Here is an 18348-nt window from a genome sequence, read left to right as displayed (position 1 = left end):
GCTCACTAAGTTATTTATTCCTCTTCCCTCAAAGTCAAGTTCTCAGGCTGAGCAGAAGAAAGGGTCCCTTGCCCAGTCATAAAATTGTGTTGAAAGGGAGGAAAAATACTGTTCAATTTTGTTCTTCAGTCCTTTCAGGTGGTTTTCAATAAGACTCTAGACTTTCAGATATCCTTCCTTACTCTCAAGCCCAAGCAACAGTGGAAACATTTCAAGATTTCCTTTTGCAGCACAAATTTTCCGAAGATTCAGTTTCCTTTTAGATCCAAGAATCTTGTCACTTGAAGTCAAAACATTTTCTCCAGGGCCTTACAGAGATTTGTTTAACTGGTTTATATGATGAAAGATGGCCTAGTTTCTGCAGCCATCCTTCATCTTCAAAGCACTCAGTAAAATCTGGCCTACTATTTTGTTCACCTTTCACATTCTCAAGTGAACTGGTCTTTGTTTAATAAAGTTAACCATTTTCATAGCATCATCTAGAACTTTTTTCATTACCCCTGTAAGAATTTTTGACATCAGCACCTCTCTGTGAAGAAAGCAGTGTATTGTGACAACATCAGGATTTTCTTTTTTTTACAAGAGGAAAAACCTCTCATGGAGCCAACCATTGAGGGGGCACCATCAGTACAGCTGCCAACACAGTTCTTCCAAGACAGAACTTTTGTTTTCACATATGAAGACAAAACACTAAATATATCTCAGCCTTTGCTTGTTTTGGGCAGCTCCTTGCAACAGAAAGAGTTTTCCCAAATTTTACTATAATTTATGAATCTTACAAATGTTGCAACATGACATTTATTGGTGAAATCTGTTGACTCATCAACCTGGATAGAGAAGCTGTTGTTTTTCAGTCTATCACACAAAACCTCTTTAGAAAAATGAATCATGTGACATGCCAACAATATGTCAACTCATCATACTGTTTCAATTTCTCATACTGAATTTTGCCCTAACACAGGGTTTGATCAAATATAAAAAATGACATAATAAATAACTAAATAAGAAAACTGCAAAAAAAAAACAATACAACTCATTTCCAACTTACACAATCCACCTTTGGCAATGTTTACAACAACATCAAAGCATCAGGTCATTAGCTGAATCGCAGTGCAAAAGAATTCTTTCTTTCTCATGACGATTTTGCTCCAATTTTCTACTACACCGGTAGAGTTTGTTTACTCCCATAAGCCAGTCGGCAGCATGTAAAGGGAAGTTGGGGGAGGTAATTCAGGAGGGAGAGGCTGACATCACTGCCCAAGTTGGAGGAGTCCGTTCAGTGCTTTAAAACGCACTTCACACTCCTCATCAGCCTACTGCCCTCCCCTCTATGCAATACAGCGCTCCTCATCAGCCTACTGCCCTCCCCTCTATGCAATACAGCGCTCTCCAATTATCAATGGCCTCCCGTTTCTCACGTCACAAACCGAGAATGGACTCAATAAAATAAATACGGTGCTACTGCGCACAGCCATACTGGGCTGAGAGACCTCTAACAAGATTGCTAACGAGGCTGCTTGGTCACTGCCCACCACTGCGAGTGTCAGCATTGCCTGTTGCATGAAGTTCAAAAAACATTTTCTTTTTGTATCACAATGTCTTGCAGAATCCCAAATGAGATACCCTGCTCTAGCTAAACAAATTCCTCCTCATCTCCGTTCTAGAGGGATGTCCTTCTATTCTAACTCTATGTGCTCTTATTTTGGTCTCAACCACTATAGGAAACATCCTCTCCACATCCACTCTATCTAGGCCTTTCAATGTTTGGTAGATTTCAATCAGATCCTTCCTCAAGCTTCTGAACTCCACCAAGTACAGGCTCAGAGGCATCAAATGCTCCTCATGCTTAAACCCTATCATTCCTGGGATTATTCTTGTGAATCTCTTCTGGGCCTCTCTCAGCACATCCTTTCTGAGATAAATCACCCAAAACCATTCAGAATACTCCAGATGTTTTCTGACCAATGCCTTGTAAAGCCTCAGCATTACATCCTTGCTTTAAAATTCTAATCCTCTCAAAATTAATTAACATTGCCTTGCCTTCCTCATCACAACTCAACCTGCAGGTTAACCTGAAAGTAATCCTACACTAGCACTCTCAAGTTCCTTTGCACCTCTAATTTCTGAATTTGCTTCACTTCCAGAAAGTAGTCTATGGCTTTGTCCCTTCTACCAAAGTACATATACTTCCCTGCACTGTATTCCATCTGCCACTTCTTTACCCATTCTCCCAATCTGTCCGGGTCCTTCTGCAGGCTCTCGCTTCCTCAGCACCACCTGCCCCTCTGCCTATCTTTATATCATCTGCAAACCTGGCCACAAAAGCATCATTTCCATCATCCAAATCACTAACAAAGATGTAAAAAAAGGTGCTGTGCCAACACCAACTGCTGCTAATCCTCCCTTTAAAATATTTCTTCTTTGGGATGAATCTGTCCTTTGTGTTCTGAATTGCTCCCAGAAATTTCAGCCATTGTTGTTGTACTGTCATCCCTGCTAGTTACCCCTTCCAAACAAAATTGTACTGGTTCATAGGTTAATTGGTAATTGTAAATTGCCCTATGGTTAGGTTAGGGTTAGAATCAGTAGGTTGCTAGTGGTGTGGCTAAAAGGGTCGGAAGGGCTTATTCCACGCTGTATTGCTAAATAAATAAAATAAAACTTTGGCCAACTACTCGCAGTGCCTTTATAGTTCCTGTAATAATAATTTATCTGATCTTAACTTCTCCTTCTCAAACTGCTATTGTACTCAAACATTCTATCATAATATGATTACTGGCTCTTAGGGTTCCTTTACTTCAAGCTCCCTAATCAAAGCATTACATAACACACAATCCAGAATTGCCTTTTTCCTATTGGGCTCAACCATAAACTACTCTAAAAAGCCACCTCATACAAGCTCCTTCTCTTGGAATCCAGCACCAAACTTATTTTTCCAATCTACCTGCATACTGAAATTCCCCATGACTATCATGACATTAACTTTTTTGCATGCCTTTGCTATCTCCTGTTGTAATTTGTATCCCACATCCTGGCTACTGTTCAAAAGCCTGTAGATAACACTTGTTAGAGTTTATTTTAACACTACCTCCCAAGGATTCTATCATCTCTGATCCCGTATCACCTCCTTCTATGGATTTGATTTCATTTTTTACCAACAGAGCCACCCTGCCCTCTCTATCCACTCGTCTGTCCATCTGAGACAATGTTTTGCCTTGGATGATAAGCATCCAGCTATGATCTTCTTTCATCCACAACTCAATGATGCCCACAGTACTTTACCTGCCAGTCTCTAATTGTGCCACAAGATCATCTACCTTATTCTGTGCTCTGCACACACTCAAATATAACACCTGTTGTGTATGCATCACCCTTTTCAAATTTGCCTCCATGTTACTGGATGTTAAATCCTAATCCAGTTTTGTCTTTTTGTTTAATCTGGAGACTTCCGTAATCTCTCCTGCATTCTCCTTTTCTTTTACTTTTCCAAGTTGTTGAACTGTTGAACCTAGCATTCATATTAAATACACAATTCAGCTCTTCGGAGCTTAGGAGGATGATGCTGCCTAACAGTGACTACTTTGCTTACATCTTTGGAAACAGCTTTTTTTTCCTATCTCTAATGTCTCTTTTTTTTCCTTTCCAAGGTTCTTTTGAAGACCCTGACCTGGAGTTCCATGCTGACTTCGGTTCTTTGCGGAAATGGGACCCGCTCTCACGGCCTCACGACCGGCTGCTTTTCGAAATGCCAAGGACGCGGCCTGGAAGATTAGCTTGCCCTCAGGGTGCCGGTTTTTCACGGCTCTGGAGAAGGGCAGGTTCAAGGCTGGTGCTGCCGCCTGATGTGCTGTGTGAGTACACGGAAGATCAAAAGCAGTGATCTGGCTGCTGGCTGTGTGCCCAGAGATCCGAGTTCTTTGGGCACAGAACTCGGAAAAGGTGAAGCAATAGACTTTTAACACCATAAATCAGTGAGTTTTGTTATTCTCCCCTCTCACTGTGAAATGGGGACACCTTTATTTCCCTTCTTAGAGAGAGAGAGAGAGAGAGAGAGAGAGAGAGAGAGAGAGAGAGCCTGTGGTATGTCGAATTACTGGGTGAACGAGTAGTTGGGGTTCTGCAAGTCTGTGTCTTTATCGATGCTTTGCTGCATGCTTGCCGGAGGGAACCAATGCTTTTTTCCTGTTGGGGGGTCGTTGCTTTGCTACTGCTTTTGCGTGTAAGGGGGGAGTTGGGGGTGCTTTAGGATTCTAACGTTTAACCGTCATTCATTCTTTGGGGCACTCTTCTGTTTTTGTGGATGTTTGCAATGAAAAAGGATTTCAAGATTTATATTGTATACATTTCTCTGACGTTAAATGTATCTATTGAAACTCTTCCTACCCTCTGGAATTTTGCCCTTTTGACTGCCTACCCTCCTCACAGTCTCGCTACACCTTGTGTCCACTTGCATACCAACCATCTCACCTTCTGCCCTATCACTCCAGTTTCCATCCCCCTGCCAAATTATTTCAAATCTTCCCCAGTAGCTCTAACAAACCTTCCAGCAAGGGTTTTTCACCTTCTCAAGTTCAGGTGTCTCCTGACTCTTTTGTACAGCTGATACCTTCCCCAGAAGAGATCCCAATGATCTGAAACCTTGCCTGCTACTCCGATTCCTCTGCCACACACTCTTCTGCTAAATCATTTTATTCATATCTTCACCAGCACGTGACACAGGCAGCAATTGAGAGATTACTCCCCTCAAGGTCCTACTTTTCAGCTTTCTACCTAGTTCCCTATATTCTCCCTTTGGGACTTCATCCCTGTTACATACGTCATTGGTACCAATGTGTGCCATGACTTCTGGCTGTTCACCCTTCCCCTTTGAAATGCTGTGGAACGTCCAATACATCCCTGACCCCGTCACCTGGAAGCAACATACCATCTAAGTGTCTCTTTCTGCTCCTCTGACTACTGACTCCCCTACCATTCCTCTACTCCTCTTCTTCCCTCTTCCCTTCTGAGCCACAGGGCAGGAGTCCATTCCAGAGACCTACCTGGTTACTGCAATTTTCCCTGGTAGGTTGTTCCCTTCCATCACCTCCCCCACCAACATTACCCAAATGGTATACTTATTACTGAGGAGAATGGCCACAGGAGTACTCTGCACTGGTTGCCTATTCCCTTTCCCTCTCCTGACAGTCACCCAGTTACCTGCCTCCTACAACTTAGGTGTGACTATCTCTCTGTAGCTCCCATCTATCACCTCCTCATTCTTCCATATAAGCCAAAGATCATCCAGCTGCAGCTCCAGTTCCCTGATGAAGGTTCTCAGCTCCAAACGTTGACATAAATGCTGCCTGGTCTGCTGAGTTCCTCCAGCATTTTGTGTGTGCTGCTCAGATTTCCAGCATCTGCAGATTTTCTTGTCACAGGAATATTGCCTGGACTGGAGGACTTTAGCTTTGGGGAGACATTACATAGGCTGGCCTTGTGTTCAGTAATACCATAAGACATCGTAGCAACATTAGGCCCCTCAGCCCATCGAGTCTGCTCTGCCATTCCATCATGGCTGATTTATTATCCCTCTCCACCCCATTCTCCTGCCTTCTCCCTGTAATCCTTGACATTCTGACAAACCATGAACCTATAAAACCTCTGCTTTACATCTACTCAATTACTTGTTGTCCACAGTATTCCGCGGCAATGAAGTCTACAGATTCACCTCCCACTCACTGAAGAAGTTCTTCTTAAGTTATTCTAATGAATGTCACTCTACTCTGAGGCTGTGCCCTCTAATCCTAGACTCACTCACTATAGGAAATATCCTCTCCATATCCACTCTTAGTCTTTTCAATATTCAGTTGGTTTCAATGAGATCCTCCCTCATTATTCTAAAATTCGCCCTCAGTGTCGCAAAAGCAAAGGAGCTGGTTGTGGACTAAAGGAGGAATGGAGACAGGCTAACCCCTATTAACATCACTGGATCTGCATACTGCATACTCAGCACTCTGTTGTACTCATTGTACACCCATGATTGTGTAGCCAAGTTTCCATCAAGCTCAATATATAAGTTTGCTGATGACATCACAATTGTAGGCCGTATCTTGGGTAATGATGAGTCTGAGTAGAGAGGGGAAATTAAGAACCTGGTGGCACGGTGCGAAGACAATAACCTATCCCCCAATGTCAGCAAGACAAAGGAATTGGTTGTTGACTTCAGAAGGAGTAGCGGACCGCACAACCCCATCTACATCGGTGGTGCACAGGTGGAACAGGTCAAAAGCTTTAAGTTCCTCAGGGTGATTATCACAAATGACCTGACTTGGTCTAACCAAGCAGAGTCCACTGCCAAGAAGATCCACCAGTGCCTTTACTTCCTGAGAAAGCTGAAAAAATTTGGCCTGTCCCCTAAAACCCTCACTAATTTTTATAGGTGCACCGTAGAAAGCATTATTCTCGGGTGTATCACAACCTGGTATGGAAGTTGTCCTGTGCAAGACTGGAAGAAGCTGCAGAAGATCGTGAACACAGCCCAGCACATCACACAAACCAATCTTCCATCCTTGGACTCACTTTACACCACACGCTGTCGGATTAGTGCTGCCAGGATAATCAAGGATAAGACCCACCCAGCCAACACATTTTTTGTCCCACTTCCCTCCGGGAGAAGGTTCAGGAGCATGAAAACTCGTACGGCCAGATTTGGGAACAGCTTCTTTCCAACTGTGACAAGACTTCTGAACAGATCCTGACCCAGATCTGGGCCGTACCTTCCAAATATCTGGACCTGACTTACACTACCTTACTTTCCCTTTTCTATTTTTCTAATTATGATTTATAATTTTAAATTTTTATTATATTTACTTTGATTTGTACTTCGGGGAGTGCAAAGCGCATAAACAAATATCACTGTGATGATTGTACACTCTAGTATCAATTGTTTGGTGACAATAAAGTATAAAGTATAAGTATAAAGTATCTGGGGTTGACAGAGTGATCAGCTTTATGTCCACTGACATACACATCACCAAGAATCACACGTGGTTTGTATACCAACTGTGTGGTGAAAAAAGCACAATAGCACCTCTTTCATGTCAGAAGGTTGAGGAAATTTGGTATGGGGCCCAAACCCTAAGGATTTTCTACAGGGGCACAATTGAGAGCATCCTGACTAGCTGCATCACTGCCTGGTATGGGAACTGTACTTCCCTCAATTGTAGGACTCTGCAGCGAGTGGTGTGGACAGCCCAGCACATCCATAGATGTAAACTTCCCACAATTCAGGACATTTACAGAGAAAGGTGGCCCACAGGATCGTTGGGGACCTGAGTCACCCCACCCACAAACTGTCCCAGCTGCTACCATCTGGCAAACAGTACCGCCGTGTTAAAGCCAGGAGCAACAGGCTCCGGGACAGCTTCTTCTACCAGGAAATCAGACTGATTAATTCACGCTGATACAATTGTATTTCCGTTATATTGACTGTCCTATTGTACATATTATTTATTGCAAATTGCACACTTAGACAGAGATGTAACGTACAGATTTTTATGCCTCGTGTATGTGAAGGATGTAAGTAATAAAGTCAATTCAATTCAATTCAATTCAAATTCAGCAAGTACAGGCACCATGCCATCAAACGCTCCTCATATGTTAAGCATTTCATTCCCAGAATCAATCCTGTGAACCTCCTCTGGATCCTCTCCAATGCCAGCACATCTTTTCTTAGGTAACAGATCCAAAACTGTACACAATACTCCAAGCGTGGTCTAACTCATGCCTTATAAATCCTCAGCATTGCAACCTTGCTCTTATATACTAGCCCTCTCAAAATGAATGTGAACATTGCATTTGCCTTCCTTACCACCAATTCAATCTGCAAGTTAATCTTTAGGGATTCAGCACTAGCAATCCAAAGTCTGAGTTTTAAATTTTCTTCCCATTTAGAAAATAGTCTATGCCTTTCTTTCTTCTACCAAAGTGTATAGCCATACACTTCCCTGCATTATATTCCATCTGCCACTTCCTTGCCAATTCTCCCAAGCTGTCAAGCCCTTCGTAGTCTCCCTGCTTCTGCAACATCACCTTCTTCTCCACTTACTGTCTGAAAAATTGGCCACAAAGCTACCAATTCCTTCATCCAAGTCATTGATATATAACGTGCAAAGAAGCAGTCTCAACACCGACCCCTGTGGAACACCACTAGTCACCGGAAGCCAACCAGAAACTTGCTAAGCAGCCTCATGAGCTTCACCTTATTAAAGACCTTCTGAAGATTCAATACACAACATCCACTGACTCTCCTTTGTCTATCCTGCCAGTCATTCCCTCAAATAATTCCAACAGATTTGTAAAACAAGATTTCCCCTTCAGAAAACCAAGCTGACTTTGGCCTCCTTTATCATGTATTTCCAAGTACCCTGAACCCTCATCCTTAGTAGTCAACTCTAACATCTTCCCAAGAACCTAAGTCAGGCTAACTCGTCTATAATTTTCTTTCTTCTTCCTCCATCCCTTCTTAAAGTGTGGAGTGACATTTGCAAATATCCAATCCTCTGGAACCATTCCAGAATCCCGTGATTCTTGAAAGATTGTTACTAATGCCCCCACAATCTCTTCAGCTACTTCTCTCAGAACCCTAGGGCGTAGTCCATCTGGTCCAGGTGATTTATCTACCTTTAGACCTTTGAGCATCCCAAACACTTTCTTCTTAGTAATAGCACCTACACTCACTCCTACCCACTGACAGTAACGAATTTCTGGCATACTGTTAGTGTCTTCCACAGTGATGACTGACACAAAATACTTATTAAGTTTGACTGACATTTCTTTACCCCCCCCCCCATTACTACCTCTCCAGCATCATATCCCAGCAGTTCAATATTCACTCTTGCCTCTCTTTTACTGCTTATATATTAAAAAATTGGTATCCTCTTTGATATTATTAGCTAGCTTACTTTCATATTTCATCTTTTCTCTGCTTATTGTTTTTTTTAGTTAGTTCTGTTAGTCTTTAAAAGCTTCACAATCCTCTAACTTCCCACTATTTTTTGCTATATTATTTTCCCTCTCTTTTGCTTTTTATGCTGTCTTTGACTTCCCTTGTCAGACATGGTTGTCTAATCATCCTTTTAGAATACATCTTCATCTTAGGGATGTAGCTCTCCTGCGCCTTCTGAATTGGCCCTGAAAAACTCCAGTCATTCTTGCTCTGCTGCCGTGTCTGCCAGTGTATACTTCCAATCAATTTTGACCAGTTCTGTTCACATGACTCTGTAATTCCCTTTACTCCACTTCATCTCAATGATCCAGAAATCTGCAACCCTGCTCCCTGCACCAGTTCCTCAGCCATTCATTTATCTGTACTATCATCCTATTGCTGTCCTGACTAGTATGTGGTACTTGTAGTAATCTAGAGATTGCTACCTTGTGGGGTCCTGCTTTTCAGCCACTTCCCTAACTCCATGTACTCCATGTACTCTTCCCTCTTTCTACCTATGTCATTGGTGCCAATACGCACCACAACTTCTGGCAGGTCATCTCCCTCTAGTGAATCATCTGCAGCTGATCTGAGAAATCTTGGATGGTAGCACATGTGAGGCAACACATTAACCTGGCTTCTTTCTCACTGCCACAGAATCTGCTGTCTGTCCCTCTAACTGTTAAGTCTGCTGTCACTACAGCTCTGCCTAACTTTACCCTCCCCTCCTGAGCCTCGGAGAGAGCCGCAGTGTCACTGGCCTGATTGCCGCTCCTGTGCCCAGGTAGGTCAGTCTACCCACCCCTCACCCGCCCCAGCAGTATCCAAAGGGGTATACTTGTTGCTGAGGTCGATGACATACTCCCCATACTTCTAGTGGTCACCAATCTGCTCTCTGAAGCCTGCACTCTGGATGTGACCACCTCAGTAAAAGGTGAACCGATGAAACTTTCAGACACCCCCCACCCCGCCCCAGATGGTGCTGAGTCCATCCAGCTCCAGTTTCTGTTTCTTGACCCTTGGCAGTTCCCCATAGTTAAGAAGGTAGTGGAATGAGCCGATAGATATGATTTCTTAAGTTATTGGGAGGTAGATAATCAGAATCTTTTTCACATGGCAAGGACATCAAAAACAAGAGTATAAGATAAGCTGATAGGAAAGAGTTTTAAAGGGATCTGAGGGGAAAGGGTTTCACACAGAGGGTGGCCGATATTTGGAATGTGCTGGCAGAGGAGGTGGTGAAATCCGAGACAACCACTGTGATTATGAGATATTTAGACAGACACTTGAATAGGCATGGCATAGAAGGATTGTGGTTCTAACGCTGGCACATGGAATTAATGCACGTAGTGTAAGAAATAAGGTGGATGATCTTTATGCATTCTTACAGATGGTCAGGTATGATGTTGTGGCCATCACTGACTCGTGGCTGAAGGATGGTTGTAGTTGGGAGCTGAATGTCCAAGATTACACGTTATATCAGAGGAATAGGAAGGTAGGTAGAGGAGGTGGTGTGGCTCTACTGGTAAAGAATGGCTTCAATAGAAAGATGTGACATGGGATTGGAAGATGTTGAATCCTTGTGGGTTGAGTTAAGAAACTGCAAGGGTAAAAGGACGTTGATGGCAGTCCTCCCAACAGTGGCTGGGGGGTGGACCACAGATTACAACAGGAAATAGAAAAGTTGAGTCAAAAGGGCAGTGTTATAATAGTCATGGGAGATTTTAACATGCAGGTCGATTGGGAAAATCAGGTTGGTAAAGGATCTCAAGAGAGTGAGTTTGTTGAATGCCTAAGAGATGGCTTTTTAGAGCAGTTTGTCATTGATCCTACTAGGGGATCAGCTATATTGGATTGGGTGTTATGTAACGATCCAGAGCTTAATGTAAAAGAACCGTCAGGAACCAGTGATCACAATATGATTGAGTTCAAATTGAAATTTGATTGGGTGAAAGTAAAGTCTGATGTGGCAGTATTTCAGTGGCATAAGGGAAATTACAATAGTATGAGAGAGGAGTTGGCCAAAGTAAATTGGAAGGAGCTGCTGGCAGGGATGTCCGCAGAGCAGCAATGCTTGCGTTTCTGGGAAAAACGAGGAAGGTGAAGGACATGTGTATTCCAAAAGTGAAGAAATACTCAAATGGTAATATAGTACAACCATGGCTGACAAGGGAAGTCAAAGCTAATGTAAAAACAAAAGAAAGGGCATACAACAAAGCAAACATTAGTGGGAAGATAGAGGATTGGGAAGTTTTTAAAAACCTACTAAAAATGATTACAAGTGAAAATATGAAATGTGAGAGCAAGCTAGCAAATAATATCAAAGTGGATAGTAAAAGATTTTTCAAGTATGTTAAAAATAAAGCAGAAATGACAAGGGACATAGGACCGCTAGAAAATGAGGCAGGAGAAATAATAACGGGGGACAAGGAGCTGGTTGATGAACTAAATGAGTATTTTGCATCTGTCTTCACTGTGGAAGACACGAGCAGTACGCCTTTTGTTATAGTGTGTGAAGGAAGAGAAGTGGGTGCAGTTACTGTTACGAGAGAGAAGGTGCTTAAAAAGCTGAAAGACCAAAAGATACGTAAGTCACCCGGACTAGACGAACTACACCCTAGGGTTCTGAAAGAGGTAACATTAGAGATTGTGGTAGCATTAGAAATGATCTTTTCAAAATCACTGGATGCTGACATGGTACCAGAGGACTGGAAAGTTGCAAATGTCACTTCACTCTTTAAGAAAGAAGGAAGGCAGCAGAAAGGAAATTATAGACCAGTTAGCCTTACCTCAGTGGTTGGGAAAATGTTAGTTAATTGTTAAGGATGAGGTGATGGAGTACTTGGTGACACAGAACAAGATAGTACAAAGTCAGCATGGTTTCTTTTAGGGAAAATCCTGCCTAAATGATCCTCTTCTGGTTGGATGCCAGTGACTAATGGTGTTCCACAGGGGTCAGTTTTGGGACCACTTCTTTTTATGTTGTTTATAAATGAGTTAGTTGATGGAATAGATGGCTTTGTTGCCATTTTGCAGATGGTATGAAGATTGGTGGAGGGGCAGATAGTGTTGCGAAATGGCTAGGTTGCAGAAGCACTTAGAAGAATGGGCAAGTAGGTGGCAAAGGAAATACAATGTTGGAAAGTGCATTGTTACAAAGTTGCAAAGTGCAAAGTGCACTTTGATAGTAGAAAAAAATGTACAGACTATTTCTAAACGGGGAGAAAATCCAAAAATCTGAGATGCAAAGGGACTTAGGAGTCATTGTGCAGAACACCGTAAAGGTTAACTTTCAGGCTGAGTCAGTGGTGAGGAAGGCGAATGCCATGTTAGCATTCACTTCAAGAGGTCCAGAATACAAGAGCAAGGATGTGATGCTGAGGCTTTATAAGACACTGGTGAGGCCTCACCTGGAGTATTGTGAACAGTTTTGGGCCCCTCATCTTAGATAAGATGTGCTGGCATTGGAGAGGGTCCAGAGGAGGTTCACAAGGGTGATTCCAGGAATGAAAGGGTTATCATATGAGTAATGTTTGATGGTGCTCGGTCTGTACTCTCTGGAATTCAGAAGGATGAGAGGTGATTTCATTGAAACCTTTTGAATGTTGAAAGGCCTAGACATGGTAGATATGGAAAGGATGTTTTCCATGGTGGGAGAGTCTAGGACAAGAGCAGCCTCCTTTCAAAACAGAGATGCAGAGAAACTTCTTCAGCCAAAGGGTGGTGAATTTGCGGAATGTGTTGCCATATGCAGCTGTGGAGGCCAGGTCATTGGGTGTACTTAAGGCAGAGGTTGATAGGTTCTTTGATTGGACATGGCATCAAAGGTTACGGGGAGAAGGCCAGGAACTGGGGTTGAGGAGGAGAAAAAGAAGGATCAGCCATGATTGAATGGCGGAGCAGACTTGATGGGCCAGATGGCCTAATTCTGGTCCTGTGTTTTATGGTCTAATCTACATCTAATGTAGATGGACAACAGGCTGAAATGGCCACTGTGGGCTGAACGGCCAGTTTCTGTGCTGTACAACTTTTTGAGTCTGTGACTCCGTAAGGGGCTGTGCGCACATACTTCTAAAATCTACAGGCAGCTCAAATTTATCATGGCTGTAAATGGGTTTAGGTTAATTTTGCACTGTAAATTCCATTCTGGAATTGAGGACTCATCTAATTTAATTGCCGACATTCCTGTGTGTTATTCATAGCATTTAATTGAAATTACATCGAGCTACCAGGTCTAGTCTGTGGTACTGATAGAAATGTAATGGAGATTAGATAGCAAGTTTACTGAAAATAGTTCCAATTACCCTGTAATTTGAGAATTTAGGCAGCAGGCTGAGGATAAATTGTGCTCCAATATAGCTGCATTGCTGCCCAGAGGCTTTGGTAAAAGTGGGAATTACAATATGACTACTTAAACGTTAAATGACCATTCCTTAGCTGGTTTTCACAGGTTTATAGGAATTAAATGATCTCTGTATAGTGAGTGTAGTCATCACTGAATTTTGTGCCCAACCATCCATCACCTGCCCATACAGCCTGTTCTGTCCACATTGCATAATTCGCCACAATGCTCATAAACCCATCTGTTTCTCTTTACATCACAGTCATTTCCCTTATAAATAATGACCTCACAAGCTGTGGATCAGTGGTCTTTGGCCACGAGGGTTTGTGTAAACAGACTCAAATAAATAGATGAATATGATCAGATCGCAGTGTTTTTTCAAATGGCCCTCGGCATTCCAGATGAGACTGTCCTTACAGCAACTTCTGTAAGTGACCTGTTGTCAATGAAAAGTTTTGCCTGTCTTCTCAGTAATTAGCTGTAGCAATGTGCCCTATGCCTTAGTAACTTTATCAACTGTGCAGAGAAATTCCCTGGTTTAATCACAGACCTGTATTGAGTTGCATGCCCCAAGGTAGAGAGCAGTGGTGGGGGTTTGGGAGGGGGAGCAAATGATCTGAACTACTCTTAAGGGGAGTGAAAATTGCCCAGGGTATTCTGTTAACACGTTTCACGGAAAAAATGAATGACAGCACAACTGGAAACAAGTCCAACGTTGGCAGCACTGACTTCATAGTTGGTGTGTCTTTGTCAAGTTCAAGTTCAGAGTAAATTTATTGTCAAACTACATAAATGTAGCCACATACAACCCTGAGATCCATTTTCCTGCAGGCATACTCAATAAATCCATACAGGAATAATCAACATAATAGAATTATTGAAAGACTGCACCAGTTGGGCATTCAACCAGTGTGCAAGGGAAAACAAATGGTGCAAGTACAAAGAGAAAGAAATGAGATGAAGAGTCCTTGAAAATAAGTCCATAGCTTGTACGAACAGTGATGGGGCAAGAGAGGATGAGCAAAATTATCCCTTTTGGTTGAGGGGTAATAATTGTTGCTTTATCTGGTGACACAAGTCCTGAGGCCCCTGTACCTTCTTCCTAATGGCAGCTGTGAGAAGACAGCTTGACCTAGGTGGTGGGGGTCACTGATGATGGATGCTGCTTTTCTGCAACAGTGCTCCGTGTGGATGTGCTCAGTGGTGGGGAGGGCTTTACCCATGGTAGACTGGGCTGTATCCACTACATTTTGTCGGAATTTCTGTTCAAGGGCTTTGGTGTTTCCATACCAGGCTGTGATGTATCCAGTCAATATATCCTCCACCACACATTTGTCGAAGTTTGTCAAAGTTTTAGATGTCATGTCGAATTTTTGCAAGCTCCCAAGGAAGTAGAGGTGCTGCTGTGCTTTCTTCATAATTACACTTGCAAGCTGGTCCAGGACAGGTCATCTGAGATGATATCAGTGAGGAATATAAAGTTGCTGATCTTCTTCACCTCCAATGAGAATTGGTTCATGGACCTCTGCTTTCTTCCTGCTGAAATCAATAATCAGCCCCTTGGTCTTACTGTTGTTATTGCACCATTGAACTTGATTTTCAATCTACCTCCTATACCATGATTCTTCTCCACCTTTGATTCTGCCTACAGCAGTAGCGTTATCAGCAAACGAATATGGCATTGGAGCTGTGCTTAGCCTCACAATCATAAGTTTAAAGTGAGTAGAGCAGGGGGCCAAGCACACAGCTTTACGGGCACCTGCGCTGATGGAGATTGTGGTGGAGATGTTGCTGTCAATCCAAATTGACTGGGGTCTGCAAATGAGGAAATCAAGGGTCAATTCCACAAGGAGTTATTTAGGCCAAGGTCTTGAAGCTTATTGGTTAGTTTTAAGGGGATGATAGCATTGAATACTGAGCTGTAGTCAATAAAGAGCACCTTTGATGTACCTATCCTTGCTGTCCAGAGGTTCCAGGGTAGAATGCCGAGTCATGAGATGGTATCTGCTGTGGACCTGTTGTGCCAGTAGGCAAACTAGAGCGGATGAAATTCACTTCTCAGGTAGGAGTTGATATGTTTCATCACCAGCCTCTTAGAACACTTCATCACTGTGGATGTAAGTGCTATTGGATGATAATCATTGAGGCAGGTTACCACATTCTTCTTAGGCACCGCTATAAGTGAAGACTGCTTGAAGCAGGTACATACTTCAGACAGCTGATGTGGAGGTTAAAGATTTTAGTGAACACTCCAGTCAGTTGATCAGCACAGATATTTAGTACATGGCCAAGTACCCCATCTGGGCCTGACGTTTCTCGTGGGTTCACCCTCCTGTAGAATGTTTGCTCTTCAGCCTTGGAGATTGAAATCACAGGATCATCAGTGTCTGTGGGATTTTGTGATGTTTCCTCCATGTTTTGATGGTCAATGTGTGCAGAGAAGCCATTGAACTCATCTGGAAGTCAAGCCCTTGTGTGGCCCACGTCAATTGATTTAACTTTATAAGGTGATAGTATTGAAGCCCTGCCACAATAGTCAAGCATCCCTTTTTGATTCAAGTTTAGCCCAGGATTGCTACTTCACCCTTGAAATGACTTTGTGGAGACTGTACCTTGATCTCTTGTAACGTTCTTGGTCACCAGTCTTGAATGCTCATGGCTCCAGGGGTTCTGGTTGGCAAAGACTCTGAATGAGTTTCTGGGGAAACACTCATCTACAACTGTTTTTATAAAGTCCATGACAACCATAGTTACTCATTCCGAACCACAGATGAGTCTTTGAGCAAGGACCAATCCATCGACTCGAAGCAATCCTATGGCCGCTCCTCTGCCAAGTTCAAACTTACCGTCATCTGACTGTACAGCCAAATGAAACAATGTACCTCTGCACCCACAAAACATATATCACACACAGCACGTCAAAACAAAATATTACCACAAATAAGTTAATAAAATATAAAATATAATTCAGTGTGTATGTAGTCCACAGCAGTAAACAGTGAACAGTTTGCTTTCGTAGTGACGAGACCTCGGTGGTGGCAGGGTACTCATTAGTCTCACAGCCTGAGGGAAGAAATTGTTAATTACTCTGGCAGTCCTAGCCCTGATGCTCCTTCCAAATGGTAGTGGGTCAAAGAGATTGTGGGATAGGTAGTAGGAGTCCTCAACACTGCTTTGGGCCCATTAGATGAGCACTTCTGGTAACTGTTAAAGTCAGTTTAATTGCTGGAGATACACAACCAGACCATTATGTCCAGTTACGAATGTCACACTTACTGTAAGAAAAAAAATATGCTGTCATATCTAAATTATTGATTGATGCAGCCGATATCCACAATGATGTTATTTGCTAAGGCTTGTTCTTAGTTTAAATAAAGCTCAAATAAGTGACCACTGGCTAAAGCAAAGCCAGAACTAATCCAAAATCCACGAATCTCAAAATTTTAAAGTGACTTTTTGAATAAGCAAGTCCAATTTAATCTGCTATTATTGGATTTATTACCACTGTTAGTATCCCTGACCTGGGAGTGCATCACTCCCTGCTGGACTTAAGCACATGTGGACATGTGTGGCTTTACGAGCATCACTCTGCATATTTTATGAAAAGTGACAGACATCACAACTCTCAGTTAACACAACTGCACATCCAAAAATAATTATTGCAAACACCTTCTGGTGTGAGCTGTTTGAGTAGAACCTGTGCATGTTACTGAAGAGATTCATTAGTAAGTTGCCTCAAATGGAGCATCACGGCTAAATGCAGAGGCTGGACAGGCTGGGTTTGCTCTCCCTGGAGTCGAGGAGGCTGACTGAGAAACATAAAATTACGAGGAGAATAGATAGGGTATCATCATGGGGTGTCTACGTGAAAAGGGCACAGATTTAAGGTGAGTGGGAGGAGGTTTTGAGGGCATGTGAGGAGAATATTTTGCCCAGAGAGGGTGGTTGGAGTCTGAAGTACATGGCCAGACCAGATGGTGGAGGAAGAATCATAAACGCAGCATTTTAAAAGCATCTGATCAAATGCCTGAACTGCTGAGACACAGAAGGTTATAGGCCTAATGCAGGCAAATGGATGAGTGTAGATAGGTACAATGGGGTATCATGAACATTGTGGGCTGAATGGTCTGTTTCTGTGCTGCTGATCTCTATGACCTTATCAATTGATTGATATTCATATAGCTTATAATACATTTAACTGTATTGAGTCCATACTTCTTTTTCTAAGTAATATTTCTTACTTATGAATGTACTACAATTAAGCATGTTTTAGCAGATTGCTACTTGTCTTTAATATACTTTAATCTGATGATTAACCTGTACCAAGCACTCTCCTGCACATCAAAAGTAATAAGGTGGTATTCACAGTGCTTTACTTAACCTTTTTGTTAACTGAAGGCAATCCAGTTAAGGTGCTGCCGAGCTGTGGTGTCCATTTTTAGAATCATTGTGATGGTTCCAGTGACAGAGAGGGGAGTTAGTGGTCAGGTTAGCATTTGGGAACAGGGATGCAGGGGAATTAGACGATGGGTTGGAGCTAAGTATCTACTCTGTGTTTGAATGCTGGCAATGTGGATGTGGTTGGATGTCAGAGTCAGACCAAATGGTATTTTCAGAGTTCTGAAGTTCGAGGCCTGGAATTCAGGTCCTCATCCAGGGTTAGCCTCATCATTCAGTTGTCACCAATGGCAAGTGCTGGGTTGATACCAAAGATCAAAGCCCAACGGTTGATTGGAAGTCCAGCAGTTGAGGCCCAGTGGCAGGAGCACCGACTCTGCGAATGTTGAGGACCCAGTGCCTGCAAAAGCACCAGTCCACTGGGGGTTCTAGGCTGACGTTGGTCTATCCAGGGGTTGCAGGGCTGTGTATATGCTTGGATTGTTGTTGTTGTATTCTGGTTGGTCTGACGTGCATGGTAAGCGTGCTATGTTGGCACTTGAATGTGTGCTGGCACCAGCAGGCTGCCCCCAACACATTCTTAGTCATTAACACAAGCGATGGATTTCACTGTATGTTTTGATGTTCATGTGATTATTAAGTC

The sequence above is a fragment of the Hypanus sabinus genome, chromosome 1, assembly GCF_030144855.1.
Source record: "Hypanus sabinus isolate sHypSab1 chromosome 1, sHypSab1.hap1, whole genome shotgun sequence".
Lineage (NCBI taxonomy): Eukaryota > Metazoa > Chordata > Chondrichthyes > Myliobatiformes > Dasyatidae > Hypanus > Hypanus sabinus.
The sequence above is the reverse complement of the archived record's forward strand: the minus strand, read 5'-3'. Positions refer to the sequence as shown.